This window comes from Manis javanica, chromosome 13 (assembly GCF_040802235.1).
Source record: "Manis javanica isolate MJ-LG chromosome 13, MJ_LKY, whole genome shotgun sequence".
NCBI classification, from domain to species: domain Eukaryota; kingdom Metazoa; phylum Chordata; class Mammalia; order Pholidota; family Manidae; genus Manis; species Manis javanica.
Window position 1 is genome coordinate 45,666,225 of NC_133168.1, and position 19,679 is coordinate 45,685,903.

General features: G+C 37.8%; 1 long non-coding RNA gene across 4 annotated transcripts in view; it reads right to left on the reverse strand.

Annotated features, from left to right (window-relative positions):
- The window catches only part of LOC108393068 (uncharacterized), a 316,705-nt gene that overhangs the window by 21,728 nt on the left and 275,298 nt on the right, over positions 1-19,679 (reverse strand). For 2 of the 4 annotated variants that reach the window (XR_005054627.2, XR_005054629.2), the window contains exons 6-10: positions 15,797-16,018; positions 14,588-14,689; positions 11,373-11,440; positions 6,691-6,744; positions 4,678-4,778 (exon numbers count right to left, since the gene is read on the reverse strand). This is a non-coding gene — a long non-coding RNA (uncharacterized lncRNA). The remainder of the gene's footprint in view (positions 1-4,677; positions 4,779-6,690; positions 6,745-11,372; positions 11,441-14,587; positions 14,690-15,796; positions 16,019-19,679) is intronic. The other 2 variants (XR_005054628.2, XR_012124211.1) reach the window with 2 other exon arrangements.

The window sequence follows — 19,679 nt, forward strand, 5'->3', positions numbered from 1 at the left end:
TAACTTGAAAAAATACTTGTAAATGTGAAAACCCATTTAGAAACTTATAAAAATAATCAGGCACCAGTCTTGGTGAAATTCCAGGGAAATGAATCACTTGTTATCACTATTTCCCAAAATAATTGATATGTTAAAAAAAAAACCAACAGCTTACACTATAATTTTACTATCTCTATCACACCAATGAGAAGCTCTCATGGAAAACAAATATAATCCAGTGCTGATAGTAAAATTGATAGGTCTTGTGTTTGCCAGATAGACTGTCACACATTTTGGGGGCAATATAATATAAAATAAGAGGAACTTTGTGTGATACAACCAATCACTGTATGGATTCAAATACAGTTCAGGTTATGTTATATTTCCAAAACAGAAAATTGTTTACTTAGAACTGTGAAATAATACAATTTTCCTGGGAGGTGGCTCTATTCCTGCCACCATTAATGGTGGACTAAAGGTCTTTCACTGCACCAGAATCAGCCATGAAAGAGGCTGACCAGATGGTTTTCCATGAAATTTGTCCTAATAGTCTCTTCAAAGTTTTACTTGCTCTCAGTAACCTTTTTATCTTACTACCAGGCACTGAAATTCTTACCATTAGAATACTTTGTTTGCACTAAGGCTTATCTCCAGATTCTTAGAAATCACAGAATCATGGTAACAGAAGATGATCTCAAGGACTGTGGAAGTCTCAGATTTTATACTACTAGCACACTAACAAGTTAGCCACAGTTTCTTGGACACTGGCAGAAGTCAAGAGACTCTTGGGACATAGTCAAAGGATAGTTTGTTATTCATGGTCATAGCAGCAGCTAAAATATCAGCATTTGCTCTAGTTCTCTGAGACCCAGTTCCCACAAAGCAATGCAAAGAAGGCCATGTGACTCCTGAACATTCACAGGGAGGAAGGGAACCCAAATATTTTATAATGGGCAGCAATCTTGCCTGCTTTTTGCTATGAAAGAGACTCTATCTTTGATATACTAGATAATAAACAAACTTACCTTACTCTGGTAAGACACTGTGAAGGCAATTGTAATGTACATGTGTCTTTTCTACTATTTTCCTTCTGGAAACTTTCTTTGCATAATCTAATTATCTCCATTTTCTTCAACTATCCTGGTGACATTCTGTTAAATGCAGTCTAGTTTGTCTACTTTCTAAATATACTGGCTCCAAAAATATTTTAGGTGCAGTCTGAATAAAGAGCCCAAAGAAGAGTAGAATAGAAAACAACTTGTAACTCCTTTGTTTGCATACTGTACAGGCATGTTAACTTATTTAAAAGCTACTTCACACCTCTAATGATTAAGAATCAACAACCAACTCAACCAACTGAACTTCTAAGTCATTAATGCTGAACACCATCAGTCTTTCTGTTGCTTTAAATTATAGCCCTCCATATTTATCTCTGTAAAATTCAGTCTTAGATTTATTTCTTCTTAAAGTTTCTAAAAAATCTTTCAGATCCAGCAAACAAAATAAATTATTTTTCCCAGCCTCAAAACATCTGAAAATTTAATAAGTGAATTTTGTATAACTTAATCCGACTCTTCAATTAAAATGTGGAGGAGGACAGAACTGAGCATAGGGTCCTGCATATTCTATTAGAACCCCCCATTAGGGTTTCCTTGATGAATGCTCAGTTGTTTAGCAGGAGAATCTACTTATAAGCCTTCTTTCCCACTTTTTCTGGTTAAAAAGTTCTGATGGAAATCTTTAGACTACTACATTTCCAAATTCTATCTTTCTGTCAATTTTGCTAACTAAAGAAAAGAAGTTAGTACACTATGACGTGTCCTTACTGAATCCATGGTGGCACACGGTAGTCACTGCCTCATTTTCTCCATCATCTAGAATTATTATTTTATACATGTAAGATGTGTATTAATACAATGTGAAAGACATATAATTACTGTGTATATATAATTACAATAAAAATATATACTATTTACATATAATTGTATTATAAGTACATAAAATGTGTTACATGTAATTGTTATCATAATCATAAACATTATAAAATCACAATTCATAAATGTACATTTACATATAATTATATTACAATTACATATAACATATGTATGTATCTCATAACATGATTGTATATAATTATATAATATTTATATTTTTTATTTATTATTTATATTTATACATGTAATTATATTACATTGTAACATAGAATTATGTACTATATATTTATATATCATATAGTCCATGTAATTATAATGATTGTAATATTATATAATCATAATATACATTTACATGATAAATATATATGATAATTATATAAGTATATATTATATTAATATTTATTTTATATATATAAAATAATGAGCTTCTAAATGACAGGGAAAATGAGGTAGTGACCACTGTTTGTGACCATGGATTAAATAAGAACACATAATTTGGTAGACTAATCTAACCTGTTCTGAGTGTTAGTTATGTATTATATGTAATATATAAAAGTATTAATATATAGTATTATAAAATATTATATATTGTATATAATATATAATTAATACAATGTATAGTATTACAAAATACTATATATTGTATATAATATATACTTAATACAATAAAATATATAATATAACAACACTCAGAACATAGATTAGTTTACCTAATTATTTAGCTGCTACCTTTTTGAATGAGTTTTTACCATCAACATCAACATCAACAAACATTTAGTAAATTAAATACATGCTGTATGTTTCTCTATTCTGTGATTTGTCTTAAGGAATAACATAAAGAAAAACTTTCATTAGAAGAAGAAATTCCAGAAAGCATTCAAAGACTGGAGAGGACTAGGCAAATTAGTGAGAGGAAGGGCACAGTAAGGGAAATTTGCCAAAGTGGAAAGAAGAAATTGAGTGAGAACACATCATATTTAACCATTTTAATTCAAATCTAACCTGTCTTTTGAGAATTACACTATTTTTTTTTCTGGCCACATTACACTCCCTAAAATTACTCTCTCTACTATCATTTGTGTTCTTAAACTGTATCTTTATGTTATTGTTTCCATGTGTGTATCATTTCTGGTGCATAGTCCTGGAAGGCAAGGACCTTATCTCATTCTTTAGTATTTTGACCTCCTACAGCTCAAGGATATATGGATCATCTTATGTAATTGGTGATAATTTTGGAATTTAAAATTTCAACTTTGGGGTATTACAAAACAGAGACTATTAAAGCCAGAAGGATTCCTGGACACTGAGACCTAAAACTCTGAATGAGTTGCCCAAATCACACAAGTCTCTATGCATTCATTCACAGAAGTGCTTCCCTCTAATTCCATTTCTAGCATTGTCTTTCTTGGATATCCAAGATTTGTCTAAAATCTCTGTACAGGATACCTACAAGGCAGCAATGCCTAATATAGTCATTTGACTTGGTGGAACTATTTACATATTAAGAAAGGTACACTTTGATCCGAAAGTCTGGATAATGCCTTCTAAATCATGTGCTGGCATTTACATAGACACAGACATAAACATATTCATTCTTGAGAGTCAGTGGGTGTTTTTCCTCATATATTGATATTTAGGATCTGAGGGTATATATTTTGAAGGGTCTCTTTCTTAATTCTTTTTATTAGCAATTGGGATAGTGCCAAGAATCACAAACTGAAAGTCATCATTTCATTAAAATGACCCAAAGAAAAAATCAAATTGTTCTGTAGACCCAGGAAGGCATAGCTGTGATGTATTTATAAGCAGAACTAACCAGAAGATACAGTTTCTTTGATGACTGCACTGGTCTAAGCTCTCTCTAATATGACTCATGGAAACAACCAGTCGTTGTGGCAATGGCTTCACCAGCTGGACTTATAAAATCCCAAGGATCTCATATGTCAACCAGACCGCAGCCCTTCCCTGTCTTCCCACATAATGATCAAGATCTAGTGCATGCCTTCTACATGCACATATCAACTTGATTTATTTTAAAAATCATCCTTTACAAATCATTGTGAAGTTTTATTAGTTTATGTATTTTTAGAAATTTTCCAGGGGGGAAGGAACACCATAACATCCATCCTTTGCCCAAATCCCATCAGAAATTCTGGAAGTACACTATTAAGGACCCTATAATAGCTACTTTCTTTATGTTTACTATTCCAATTTTTAATTTGTAAGAAATATCCTGGATGATTTGTAAGTATAGCAACACAAAGAATATACTGTTGCAGGAATTTAGTAATGGTAGGTAACAGGGAAAAACATTCAAACATCTCAGCCTAGCTCTGTAACTTTTCTATCATGAAAATACCTGGATAGCCTTCTCTGGAGTTCCTATTCATAAACTTAGGATTTGTCATCTATTGTTCCAAGACCTATGCAAACAAGAACATATTTAAATGTGTTTTGAACTTTCTGGAGAAAATGATTCTGGACAAGTATGTCATTTTGGAATTGACTTTTTTTCCTTTCAGGAGGAAGAAAGAAGCCAAGCAGCTCTCAGTACTCAGAAACACAAAACACAAAAACAAACAAACAAACAAAACAGTGGGGCAAAGGCAGTGGCTGAAAGAGAAAAGCAAAAGAGACTGTGTCCTTATTTCATGAACAGAACTCCCTCCTACCTGGGGCCACATAGACCCCAGGACACCCTTAAGGCAATCAGGAAATGGGGAGCATGTCTCTGTGAGCTGTGCAGCTCAGTGCCTTATGTTACCCGGAGGCCAGTGTCTTCGTACAGATGTTCTGAAGGCTGCTCTTGCCTGCTGCATCTGGAAGTCCAGCTGCGGCAGTGACCAAACCATTTTCTAGGGCAGCCTACGTGGAAAGAGAAAAATTGAACCCAATTTTATTTTGATTACCATGGAACTTCTGTTTTCTCCTCAAGTTTTGATCAAGGGCCAACCAGATCTTACTTTAAAAATTAGAAAACACCCACGACCATGGGAAAAGCTTTTATATTCCAAGATAGGGCCTGAATCCCATCTTTTAAATAAACCATGTTATAAAACCTAGAAACTCCAAGTTTGTAATAACAGTGAGATTATAGGGGAGGTGGGAGGCATCTCAAAAATAATACAACAGTAGATGTTCATATATTTGGTTTAATGGATTAAAATATAAAAGATCAGGAAAATGTGCAAACTGAGCCTAGTTAAATTTTTGAAATCTTGTAAAATTCTCTTCATCTACTTTTATGAGTTTTCTCAACTTTTATTTGAATGATTTTCTAATTTTTGAAGTGTTGCATGGAAACAAAATCATTTAGTTTTTGATAATTATTTCCATAATTTGGAGTTCAATCATTTGGGTCATTTGTCTCATGTTGAAATGAAATATACTCCAGTAGTCTAACACAGACAAAATGTAAGTGTTCCTCAACTCATCATCTTGCAGCTACGCAGGTTCTCTACACATGATATAAAGAATCAGCAAACAATAGCAATGAGGACAGACATTAACCACTAGCTAATAAATCATTTCAAACTCCTACACCAAGCCTATCCCTACCCTGTTAACATATCCCTGGCAAATTTTAATCAAATTATTGAATCCAAGATTATATAATTACTAATACTAATTAGCATTACTCATAGATAAATATTACTCATAGTTAGCTGTAGTATATTTTTTTGTTTATAAGCTTTCATTTGCAAATCTAATTTGAACCACACAAAATCCCTCTCAAATACATTATCTGGATTCACATGTATTAGTCAGCTCAGGCTGCCGTAACAAAATACCACAGACTGAATGTCTTAAACAACACAAATTTATTTTGTCACAGCTCTGGAAACTAGAGGTCCAAGATCAAGGTGCCAACAGGGTTTGTTCCAGGTGAGAACTCTTCCTGGTTTTGAGATGGCTGCATTCTCCCCAGGTTCTCACACAGCCTTTGCTGGGGTGCGTGCGGAGACGGAGACCTCCCTAGCCTGTCTTCCTCTTCTTTTAATGCTTTCAGATTAGGGCTCATATGACCATACTTAACCTAAATTACCTCCTTAAAGACCCTATCTCCAGTGAAGTCACACTGGGGGTGAGGGCTTCAACATATGAACTTGAGTTGTGGGGGTATCGCATTTTGCATATGAGACAACAGAGTGCATACTAGAGCAGACTAAAGAAGTGAAGTGTGTGAGCCAGGGTTTATCCCAAATTTTTGATTCTCTGTTCCTGGCTTTTGTTCCATTCACTTGTGATGAGAAACAAAAACTTTATGTATGTAAAGAGCCCCTGGCTTTTCAGATACTGCAGAGGATGAGCTATAAAGAAAAAACAAAACCATAAGAGTTTAAAAAATAATTATGAAATTGATAAAGATTTTCTATAAACCTAAGGATCCAAAATGAAAAAAGATAAATCTAACTACCTAAAAACATTAAAGGCTTTTAAGACATAAAATAAATAAGAAACATGCATTTGCAAAAACACGAGAGACTGGAAAGACACCTAAGGATCCAAAATGAAAAAAGATAAATCTAACTACCTAAAAACATTAAAGGCTTTTAAGACATAAAATAAATAAGAAACATGCATTTGCAAAAACACGAGAGACTGGAAAGACATTTAAGGTGCATTTGACAGATGCAAGCTAATTTTCTTAATATACAAAGAATTTTTATAAATCACTCGTAAAAATATAACACTTCAAAAATTGAGGAAAGGACATGAATAGGCAGTTCATAGAAAAAAATGTAGGTGAACAAGATGCATATAAAAATAAGCTTACCTTCTCTTATAATTAAAGAGATGCACATTAAAATGACAAGACACCGTTTTCTACCTAACAGACCCACAGAGACAAAAATTGTTATTAGCAGGGATGTAGGAAAATTATCTTTTTATTATACACACAACTGGTGAAAATATAAATTAGTGCAATCCTAACAGAATGTAATTTGGAAGCATCTGTCAAAATAAAATAAAGATCCTTTCACCCAGCATTTCTACATCTGAGAACTGAAACTTCATAAACGATCTCACACATAGGGAAAGTTGAATATAAAAAAATATACAATATAACATTGTTTTGGTGTTAGTTGCTAGGACTGCCATAACAAAATGCCACACATTGGGTGGCTTAAACAACAGAAATTTATTTTTTCATAATTTTGGAGGCTAGGAGTCCAAGATCAATATTTTGGATCTCCATTGTCTTTTCTGAATTTTCCTAAGTTAAATACTCAGCCACTTGATAAATATTTGTTTTTAAAACGAATGAATAAGTGGAATGAAAATTGGTAGCTTTGTGCTCAAAGCATAAATCCCCTGACAATGTAAAAAAGATATCACACCCATGGTAGACTCTGCTTTCACAGTCATATTGGTAACTATAGAGAGCCATAACATTTTCATTATTCTCAAAAAGAATTTTCTGAGATTACAAAACATACACAGCTTAGTTAGTAACATTTATTCAAAACCATGAATCATAGGCCAATCCAAGAGAGGAGAGAAAATACTAGATATAAAGTTTGACCCCATGATAGCTGAGCCAGCAGGAGTATCTAAATTTCATCTAAATGAAACATATATGAATAGATGGATACATAAGATTACATATAACAAAGTTGCATAACAAAGTTAAAGTTTATGGAATAATGTGCATGAAAGCTGTGGTGGGGGAAGGAGGTCATTGGTGTGAATTGGGTGACCATATGACCATATTTTATGACCAAAATGAGGTGCTGATTAGACTTCAGAGCATGCCCACATTTACTGTTATCTCCCCTGTCTCCTCAACCCCATTGCAATCGTTTTCATCCACAGTTTCATTACAGATTTCTTAATTGCAACAATGAAAGTATTTCCATGTAGCAAACACATAGAGAATTCTCCCACAGGCAAAAAGATACAGGGGTACAGTTAATGTCTTTTTGGGTAATTGTTTGTATTTCATTGAGACCTTTGCCTAATTACCCTGTTCTACTCTTCAGCAAAATTTATTGTTGAATTTGTGTTCCTGGTTGTTAAATAGTAATTCTCCTTTGTGTCCTTTTAATGAACCACCACATATTTCTGTGATGGTAGGTGTTTTGGTCAAATACAGCATTCTGGAGAGATCATTGTTGATTGTAAGCACTGTATTTTAGCTTGGTCCTACAGAAAAGATATGGCAAGAGGAATATGATAATTAGGTCTATGCTAGATCTTAAGGTTGTGTATGGAAGGCTTGATGAATGTCTTTTTGGAAAGTGGCTACTTGCTGAAGAAATTTGCATGACATCTGTCAGGTGATCTTATCCAGCACCACTTAGAGGACTAAGGTGGCCATCACTGGCATCTCAGAGCCCTGAGTTAAAGTAGTTGGGGGAACAGTGTGCCAGCTGAGAAAGGATCTTATAAAGAGCATAAGATTGTGCAGGGAATGAGTACAAAGGAGTAGCTGACATTGCAGTGTTTCCAACCTATATCTAGAAGTTTTGAACTTGCCCTAGGAAGAAGTTACTATCTTTTAAATCTAAAAGTTTCCTCTGATCCTTTACCTGCTTTCATTTCACCTTCCATTTCACACATATTTAGAATGAGAAAGCAAAATAGATAAATCAAGAAGTCAGTCTTAACATATTATAATGTTGCAATTAAAACAATACTCTGAACATTCTTTTATATATGAAAATATAAATTATACAAAAATATGATAATGCTATATTCTAGAGTAAACTGAATATCAAACTTTAGAAAATGCTCATCAAACTGTAACTTCCCCTAAAATATAATTTCTTTATTCTTCTTTCAGAATTCTCTTTATATAGTATTGTCTTCTTTTACATTTTGATGTGCAGTCTTTTGTCATTTGCGACTAAGATCTCCCAACAGCCTTTTCAACTATTCCTATCCTAGTCTACTTCCTCTAGTTTCCTGTGTCTCCTCCTAGTTTATTTATGAAAGAAATGTTTTTTTCAGAACAACTGTGATCAGAATTGCATTATTTATACTTCAGACACCTCAAAATCTTTGGACTATGAAACAAGTACATAGACTAGATGTCTGTGGCCAACTGCATTGAGTCAGGCACTTAGGCATCTGATTTACTTTGTTAAATATATCATAAATAAAAAATAAACAAAAGAAAAACAGTTGTTACCTATAAAAAAATAAACAAAAGAAAAACAATTTTTACACCATGAAAAACATAGATCAACCTGTGATGCTTGATAAACAAAGCAAAGGAGTTTTGTTTTGTTGTTGTTTTAAACATTGGTTTGCTGGAAATAATTCTAAGAGGTCCTCTAGTTACTTTTTTTTCAGTCAAGACCTACTATTGATATTGCTAAATGACAGAGAAGTCTTACCCATAATCGCTTAGTCATCCTCACTTTGTTAACAATCTTATTCAGCAAAACAATTTTGCAGCATCTATTAAGCAACCCCCATGCTACTGGGACAGGGCTAACAAGGTGAAGAGAAGAGGGGAAACACGACATCCTCCCATGAGGAGATAGTTCAGCCAGGGAGCACTGACTTGGGGCTGGTCTCTAAGTGAGATGAGCAGACAAGAAGATGTACTGGTTCAAGGAAAATGGAAATAGTGACTTTAACAATGTTGAGTTTGAGGCCCTAATGAAGGAGCCAGCAGGCAGCTGGATGTGCAGACCTGGAGAAGTTCTGACCTAAAAAGATGGATAATAGAGTCACTGTCATAGGGGGCCACTGAAGCTGTGAGGGTAGGAAAGCCACACAAGAAGACCATGTGGAGTGAAAACCAGGCTTAGAACAGATTAAACAATTAAAAACCTAGCTGGCCACTGTTATTATTCTGATTGTCTTGGTTACCTACCTACATCTCTATCATCATTCTCTTAGTTTAAGAATCATCTTCACCTTCACACTTGATGAAGTAAAAATATGAACTTATAAACTCAAAGTTTTAAAAGTCCAGGTAGACTACCTTGAAGTTGGCTGGATCCAAGTGTTACAACACCATGGCCAGGAGTTGGCTTCTTCGTATCTTTCAGTTCTATCATCCTCCCAACTGGTTTCATTTCAAACAAGTTCTCTCTGTATGGATGTCTCCAGGAATTCCAAGTTTGTATTTTACCAGGATCAAACCCCAAAGAAAGAGAGCTTCTTATTCCCAAACATTCCAACGGAAGTCCCAGAACTGACTTTCATTAGACCCACTTGGGCTACATATTGTTTTTTAAACTCATAAGTTGTCCTGGTAGAGGAAAATCTTCTGATTGGTCAACTGAATGGCCGGGTTCCTCAGAGCTGGTCGTGAGGTCAGACCTACTGCTCCAGGACCAGGGTCCTTGGTCTTGTTGTGAGAAAGAATTCAAGAACGGACACAGAAAATCCACTGAGCACTAAGAGTTTATTTCGAGAATTCGAGTTTAGAGAAAGGAGAGAGTATGCCCCTGAGAGTTGGTGTGCAGGCAGACCCAGAGGCATTGCACAGAAGAAACATTAGGGAGCCTTTTTTATATGAAGGGAGGTGAATATTCACTAAGAGAGATTAGATTTCAAAGGGAACAGGTGGAGTCTTCCTAGAGTTCGGGCTTGCTCCACACTCACACACTCATGTTGGGCAGGGAGTTTTTTGACTATATTTGGTTCTCCTTGGAACTGTCATAGTGAGGGAGGTGTGATTTTTACTATGTTAATGAGTGTAAAGGTTTCTGGAGGTGAAGTCAGGGCCAACTTCTCCTCCATGTTGGAACCAGCCAGTTTTGGCCAGTCTATCACCTGTACCCCTACTCTCTATCCTATGGGAACAGCTTGAGCAGAATGTGTAGAATGTAAGCAAGCATCCGACTGAAGTCCCCCTCCCCCTTTCCTGCTCAAGTCCAACTATCTACCCACTCTAACACAACCATGCCATCAGGACCAAAAGAAGAGCAGGAATGGCTCCCCAGGGGAAAATCCGAAAGGGGAAAGGATATTGAACAGGCAAAAACTAGAGGTACCCTTTATCCCTTCCAAGTGTAAGGAATAGAAGGTAAATAAAACATAGTATCAGGAGGTGAGAGAGGTAGATGAGTGAGGAGACAAAGAGAAAGTGATGGGAACCCCAGGAAAAGTACATGTTAGGGAGTTTAGCCAGGGAAAGACACGTTTATATGTAAGCCTGCTTCTTTTGTTTTGCAAACTTCAGTGGAAATAAAGTCACTCTGGATTATGTAATTTATTATCTTTGATACTCTTGGAGACCATATTCAGTCAGAGGTGTGGGATTTTATTCTATAGGCCAAATAATACTGATTGCTTTAATCTGACTTCCAGGTTCATTTTTGATCATTTTAAACATTTCTGGACTCTATTCTAAATGTATCTCTAAATTTCTCAGGTTCTTAAATTTCATATTCCTGTGCTAGAATTATTGCTTTAGTAAAGGATCACCAGTGATAATAAATACATTATTCTAACTCCACACTCCAGATTTGTATATATGCTTTTAACAATACTTACCATGTTGAATTATATGAAACTTTTAATCTGTTCCCCTCTGAGTTTTCTTATAGCTCAACTTCACATCTCTGTTATGGAGGCAAAAAGAGAAAAAAGCATGAGCTGACAATATCTTCTAGGATCTACTAGATTAATTTTTAAACTAAACTCCCACTGCAGTGAAATCACTTCTGATTTGCCCATTTCAGTTTTTAATTTTTGGCCTTATAGCTATTAAGTTAAAGTTTCAAAATATTTAAATTACCCAATACATAAAGACAAAGACTATTGCTGCTATGCAAAAGGGTATAAACCTGTGAATTCAAAAGCTCTGGGGAAAACTTTTTAAAAACATTCTGTGATTAACTGAAATTTTGAAAATAGAACTTGGAACTTTGTAACTTGTCTTCCAGTCTGTATTTGCTACCATGCTCCATATCTAAACTGAATTTGTCAGTGAGCACCTAAGAACTGATTTAGGAATCGTAATGCACACAGCAGACCTTGTAGAGATACCAAAAGAGAACAGGACCAGGAGTTAAGAAACCTGGCTTTGAGATGCAACACTGCTTCCCATGTGACCTTAGAGAACTTACTCTCTCTGAAACTCAGCCTGTCCTTCTATAAAATGGAATAACCATTACCCAAGAATTGAGGCAGAAATTCAAAGACATAACAGAAATGAAACAGCTGGTACATAGTATTAACTCATCCAATGTTACTTATTCTTTCTTTTATACTTCTTCAAGGCTTTAGGCCAAATGCAGAGAGAGAGAAAATGTAATTACCTCCCTCAAGCAATTTATGATCCAGTTGGAAAGATTGTATATGAACTTTGAGTGATATTTTACAGGAAGTTAGAAAGAGGATTATCAGGGACAAGCATACTGATGCAGAGTTCATGTTGAGTATGGAATGTGAAGTAGGCCTTAAAGATGGAAGGGCTGCACTGTTGGGGTAAAGGGGGAGGATCCTACCCAAGTGGAATGAGCTGAAGGAAGGCAGAGGTGTGAAGAATTTAGCTGCATGCCCTTCCAGCATGAGAACATGATTCTTTCCCCAGGATCATTAGCAAATAAATAAATAACCATAAAAATGATCTATTTCTTTAGCAAATAAATAATGATAAAAATGATCTTTCTATTTCCTTGCACCCATGATGACTCACCAAGTCATGATTCAAGAGGAAGAAACTCATTTTCTTAAAAGCTATTCTTTCCTACCATTAATCAACAGAAGTGGATTATCAGAGAAAGCACTGAGTGTATTTCCTCTTTAAGCATAATCTGGGGAAATTCAAGTGGGTGTCCTGAGCTCATAGTTGTAGAGAGAGGTTTTATGAAGGATTTTTGAAACATGGGGAACATCTAGTCCAAACATTCTGGTTTTTAGCCTGAAAAAAATGGTACCTAAACATACAGAGTGACTTCTCCAACACTACCAACAAGTCAGATATGTAAAGACCTAAGGTAAAAACCCAGTTCCTCTTGGCTACTGAATTTCCTGTTCAGGAACACTGAACTCTAATCTAGTAATGGCTGGGTGAGTACTTATTCATTCATTCATTCAGCCATCCATTCAATGAATTTTTCCTGAGTGCCTGCTACTCAGTATAAGGAATAATATTATGTGGAAATATATGAAGACAATCCAAGTGAGTACAAACAGAGGCCATTTGTTTAGAATTTGCTATAGCAAAGGAGTAAGTCACCATCACTTGTGTCTAGTAGAGACTCCAAGGCATGCAGGGAATGAGAAAGTGAAAGCAGAAAGACTACAGATACACTCTGATTAGAGGTTGTTGGCATCGGGAAGCTGGAGGTGGGCTGAGTAGGACTGGGGCATCTATATGATAGGTTTGCTTTCTCTGGACTGTTCTGAGTTGGAAGTGAGAACAAAATTAGAGAAGATGGCAGTCATCCACCTCGCCTGACCACTCTCTGATCACTCTGGGCCATTCTGGATCAGGAGGTTGCAGTTGGACTTCCTGAACTGGTTGCTGCAGAGGCTGAGGGTCAGAGTTCCATTGTCATAGGTGGTCTGGCCATTGTCCATATTTATATTCAGTCACCTCTGTGCCCAAAAAGCTTTACTTCCTCTCATGGAGTTTACAGTCTACTAGGAAAGGAAGGTGATGAATAATTGCTCAACCAGGCCTTAGAAAATGATAGAAATGAAAGGTTTCTAGATGTGGAAGGAGATCCCTAATTGTGGGCCTGATGGATCTGAGGAGTCAGGGAGATTCCCAGAGCAACTCCTTCAAGCTGGGCCCCAAATATCAAGTAGAAGTTATTCAGAAGTAAAGAGTCAAAATGTTTTTATTAATAGTATTTGTGATGTTTATCAAATACATCTGTCAAGATATTGCATTCACTCAAAAAGAGTATTCGTTCCTTTCATCACTTACAAGTGATGGGAATCAAACAACTCAACACTTTATTTTTTGTCTCTCACAGCAACAAAATCAGAAGGGCTCTCATAGTGAGCGTCTATTGTGTCATTGTGTCTTAAAACAAAGCCCGATCCAGAAAACAGCCCCATTTACCAGGAGAATAGTATCCTGACCCTCCTTGGACTCAATGTCGTTAATCAAGTGTAAATTTAGCTCCCGGAAAGTCTCAAAAGAAAAGGAGAGACAGCCTGGCCCAGAGAGGACCAACTTTGGAGAGCCTCGCAGGCAAGGAAAATAACCGCCAAGTCGACTCGGGCGGCCTGTAAAAACAAACGGGGCTGATGAGCAGCGCGGCCACCAGGAAGCCCCCAGCAATCAGACGCAGCCGCGGTGTCTCCGGACAGCGCAGGGCCAGCGCCCCCGCAGAGCCTGTGGCTGTGGCTCGGCCGGCCTACTGCCGCCCTCCTGAGCCGCGCGGCTCAGGTAACACCCGGAGAGGCTGGGACAGGGAAGGGGAGGGTGGAAGCCCGGAAATTGCACAGATAAAGGGAAGACAAGCAGAGCTACTGTCCCTATCTACCCACTGATAACCTATAATGAGGGATGGAGAGAGGCTGGGGCAGGAACCAAGTCAGCAGGCTTGAAGTGGGGGCCGGGGCTTTGCAGGGGCACGTTAGTTCCAGCCTTACGAATCAAAGCTATTCCCACTTTTTGTTAAGTCAGAGGACCTCTGAATATCAATCTATTTTGTGGCCTTTACCATGAGTAGAAATAAATTTTATTTTTCAAATACATTTAAAAAATATTTTTTTAAAAGGCTACCTTGAATTTGGTAAACACTTACATGGATAAACAGTGGGTATGTGTAGCTGCCAAACAGGGCACAGCGCTCCCCATGTCTGCCCATCCCTTCAGGCTCCCAGAAAGGAAGCGCTGTGCTGAGTGACTGGAAGGAAAGGAAAGGAAAAAAGAGAAAAGGGAAACTAGCATTTATTAAATAGTGACTAGTTAACCATTCTTGGGTAGGAAAGGTGATATTCACTGACCCTCTTTTATAGAAGAGAAAACAGCCAAGTTGGAGAAATTCAGATACCTGCTGAGACAGGGACCATGGGCTTAGACAGAGTAGGGTGAGGGCCTCCCGGAAAAGCAGGGCGGAATATTTACAGTCAGAGCAATGTAACAATGGGCAAAGAAGTCCCTACTGAAACTCTGTGCTAAGCATTATACAAAGTCAAGGTCACACTAATTCTCTAGGGTAAAGATACAGACATCTTCAGTGAGATCAGTTAGAGGTCAAAAGGCAGGGAGCAACTTGGCCTGGAATGTTTGAGTGTTCTGCAAGGGTATCAGCATAACCTGTGACCCCGCTGTCAGCCCTAGCAATCAGACTAAGACCCAGCCCACCTTGAGGACAGGGCAGGTGGTACAAGTCCACACCCCTAAGCCTTTTTTTGATGTTCTCGAAAAATCCTGAAGTGCCTATAATACCCTCTAGACAATGCACCACTATGGGCTCTCTTGTCCCCTCCTGGCGTGAGCCAGGAGCTCTTTCCTCTCACTTTATTTCTAAATAAAAGTCTGTACCTTGTTCTCCTGCCTTGAGTGTTTGTGAAGCTCATTCTTCGGCTTTGTGAACAAGAACCCTGGCATTCACTGCCACCCGTCCTACTATTGTTACATGGGAGACCAGGGACTTTTAAAATTCACAGCACTCTCCACTTCCTATGATCCTATTTGCTAAATTAATTAAATGGGGAGGCAGTTAGACTAAGGTGGGTCTATTGCCTTAGCAGCCTAAAGAGCAAAAAATAAGGTTAAGAAATCAAAACCTAAGGACAGCCAATTACAGCCCACTAGGCTTTTTCAAATACGGCAACCACTTAGGCCATGACCAACCAAACCATGTCCTTGCTTCGCTTCTACCTCTTTAAAGTCCTTCTCTCTGCTTCTAAATACTTCCAGGTTGGTGCTGACTGATTCAAATCAATTTTTGCTCAAATAAACTCTTAAAATGTTTAATATGCCTCAGTTTATCTTTTAACATACTTACATCTGTCCAGTTTCACTGGGGGTGTATCAGGAGCTGGTTGCCCGCATCAGGTGCACATCGGTGAAGGAGCTGTGCACCTTGCCCCTGGTAGGACTTTGGGTCCCTTTATGTCCGAGGTGCTATTGGCAGGAGGCTGCCGTGATGAGTGACGGCAAGGGGTGGGTCTTCTCAGAGATAGAGGGTTCAGAACTGCCGTGTGAGCCGTAGACTGTAGAACTTTGGCTAAAAGGCACATTCAGTGATAACACTAAAGGATTTGAAATGTAATCTATTTTCTGTCAGCATCTGAGGACTTCTAAATCTTTTCACCCAGAACACTAGCTTTCAAATATGCTCAAATTCCTCCAAATCCTTCAGGGATCCTGAAGAGCAATGGGCAATCTAAGGGGCCCACTTCAGGCTGGAGACCCCATGCTCACTTTCACCAAAGGTACTTTTTGTTGGTTGGCCCATTTCACTTGTTGGATTGCCTTGATAGATTTTGTTGGAACAAAGTTGGCTCTGCCTTAAAAAAAAAAAAATTTAAAACCCCTATACTAAATAAATGTAATGCCTGGCAGGTGATGGGAAGATATTTGTTGGCTGAGTATAGATTATTTGAGCCACAAATGAGTCTTCTGGATCAATCATATTTAATTCTCACTTAAAATAACAACATGAGATAGTATTAGAAACAGGCGTTTTTATAGAAGATGAAACCAAGACATCATTAATTTGGCCCAAGCTGGGAGACTGAGCAAACCATGCTACTGTTGCCTGACCCATATGTGGGGTTCAGGAGATCCCTCGGGGCCAGCGGGTCTGTTACCTACCCAAGACACTCAACTCACATTTTCAACTTTGGAGTTGCTATTAGACCCTTAGATGGCCTTTTCAGTTGAAAACTAATGATCCTCATGGTCTCTTCCACTCTGAGAGAACAGGGCTATTGTAAGCCTCTGAGAAGCCATCTTTACCATGCACACAATCTCTAGGAGTTTCCCCTACCCCACACAGCTGCAGAAGTAGCTTTCTCAGACTTATTTGTTGACCCTGACAAGAGGAGAAACAGGACAGGTAAAATGCCCTGTAGGGGGAATATGACAGTGATGAGCAAAGAATGATGAAGCAGCAGCATGTTTCTCATCCAGGAGGAACAGCAATATCTACCATGTATTGAACCTTTACTAAGAACCAAGCACTCTGTGATTTACCCCTATGAAGTAGTTACGCTAACCACTTTACAAAGAGAGACTGTGGAGTAGTTAAAATACTAGAACAGCTCTCCATTTTAATTTGAAAAGCACCTGAGCACATTGCTGTGGTTCTAACTCCCTGGGTAATCTGGCTCACCCCTTATCTCTGTCCTGATAGTTCTCTTTGCACTCTCCCTGTTGCCAGCCCAGCTTCTGGGTTTTCTTCCCGTGCCTTGACTGGCCAGGATGACCTTGGGGCTTGCTGTCCTGCACCTGTCCCCACTCTCCATCTTTGCGTGGCTGGCTCCTTCACTCTTCTTGGGTTTCGACTCACCTGAGAGGCCTCAGTTGTCCACCTAATACAGCAGCCTGCCTTTCTGGGTCCTTCTCCATCTCACTTTCCTGTTTTATTTTGTACTTACTCTATTTTTATTATGTATTGACTGATTTTCATTCATTTCTAATTTATTTTTAAAGTCCTGACCACCAGTCTCTGAAGTTTACTTATTTGTTTCTTTCTTTATGTTTGTTTGCCTCCTCCATTTAAGGCAAGTGGCATGAGACTTCATGTTTAAGATTTCACGCCCAGCATTTTCATACATATTTGTTGAGTGAATAAGTGACTAACTGAATGTTAAATAGTTGATGCGAGGTCACACAGCTAGCGCAGGCTGAGCCAAGCCATTAATCCAGGTTTGTCTGCCTCTATTCTTAGGAAACTAACCTCTTAAAAAGTAGGTGCCAAGAGTGCTGGAATTCAAGATAGGATGATGCCAAGTGAAACAGCATTTCCCATTCCATAATATAACTGGGGCTAGAGCTGCCCACAGTCTGCAGCAGTGTTTCTCAAAGAGAGATATCAGTTCACTGGTATCAGAATCACCTGAAACACTATTAAAAGTGCAGCATTTCAGGCCCCCCTCAGACCTACTGAATCAGATTTGGAGGTGCTATCCAGGGGTTAGCTTTTTTAACAAGGCCTTTAGAAGTTTCTCATGGCTGTAAATTTTGAGAACCACAGGCTTAAAAAAGTAGTGGCTGCACTGCTTTGTTTCTTTGCACAGGTGATGTTATGTAGATATGCATCACACAGATAGATATATGTTTTTTGACCTGGGCAAACACCTAGTTCTCAGGACAACTCAGTCTTTTGGAGCAGGGACAAGATGGCCCTATCCTGGTAGGAATCTGGGCCCTGCATCTATGATACAGTCTTCTTCTCTATATCTTCTGCCCTTTAGTTTTTGCAGTCAGAGATGAATGTGTTTGTCTCTCTCTTCTGCAAATCATCATGGAACCAAGCCCTCTTTGGACAATGAATCTGATTAATGAAAGAAAAATTTCAATTCAGAGACTCTAAAGGTCTAGGTGAATTCTTAGAAGAACTGTATTTGGAATTCCTTTATTTCTCTTGGGAGCACATAGAAATCAATAGTCCAAATAAGAGGCATGGACATTTTTTTATCATTAAGAGACCAACTTAAGAAGTCTACAAGCCCTACAAATAATGACTGTTTTTCAACTACCTAAAATGTGCACTCGAAAGGCTTGCTGACTGATCTTGAGAGCCTACTGCCTTATGCTTTCTTAGCAGTGGTGAGTTACCTGCTCCACTTTGTTCCTTTAAAGTTTAGTTTACAAATAAAAATAAAGCAAAGCCCTTTTGTCTGTGGAGAATTATGCTACCAGATGGTATGATCTGAATGGCAGAGCTTTTTCTATGTAGCTCAGTGTTTAGACTGCAGGGTTGGAAAATCTTATATCAGAATTCCAGTCAGTTGACCTCAACAGCTTCCACTTTTAATTGACTGGGAGCACTGATTTTTGCCTAACTTGAAACCAGAGGGGAAAAAGAAGTTTCACCTGAAACTTGGCCCAGAATTCTTTGTGGTTTATCAATCATGAACACACACACCCAGGTTCAGTTAGTGTTCAGAACAAAAATTAGACAAGGAGAGTTTTGCTATGTTTTCAAAAAAAAGTGCTTACAGTTCTGACCAACACCCTGTGTTCTAAATATCAGAATGTACTCCTGGGCATTTGAACAAATGGGTGTATTTTAGAACAGAAAATCAGGCAGAAATCTTACATATCTCATCTGAATATTCTAGATTTGTTTGAAGGGTTTTGCTAGTGACTTTTAAAAGGACTTTTTAAAAATGCCTTGCTCTGACATGTTTTCTGCCCTCAACTGTATAGTTTTAGTATCTCTCCTTCACTCATCACGTTTTGGAAGAGGTTATTCATGTCTTTGCCATGTTCCAACCCTGATCCCTTCCTGGGACCCCTGAGCCCTCTTAAACCATGTATCCACTGGGTACTATTTTGGGTTGTAAGTGCAGAAAACCAAAGCCAAAGGACTTGAAAAATAAAATAGCTCCATTTTGTTGATATCCTCTCAGCTCTGCCCTGATGTCAACTTAGTTCTCACACCAGCTTTCCTGATGACAACAAAATGTCTTCCACCAATACCTGTGACTATGTGCTCCCTAATTTATGTCCACAGTCCATGAGATATAGATACATAAATTGATTTCCTTGCTTTTTTCACCTAACATCATGTCTGGGAAATCATTCCTAATTTTATATCTAAAGCTGCTTCACTCTTTTTTTAAGACTGTATGGTCCTCCAGTGTGTGGATAAGCCTTATATATGTAAGGAATCCCTTAATGATGGACCTTTAGATACTTCCTAATCTTTTGATATT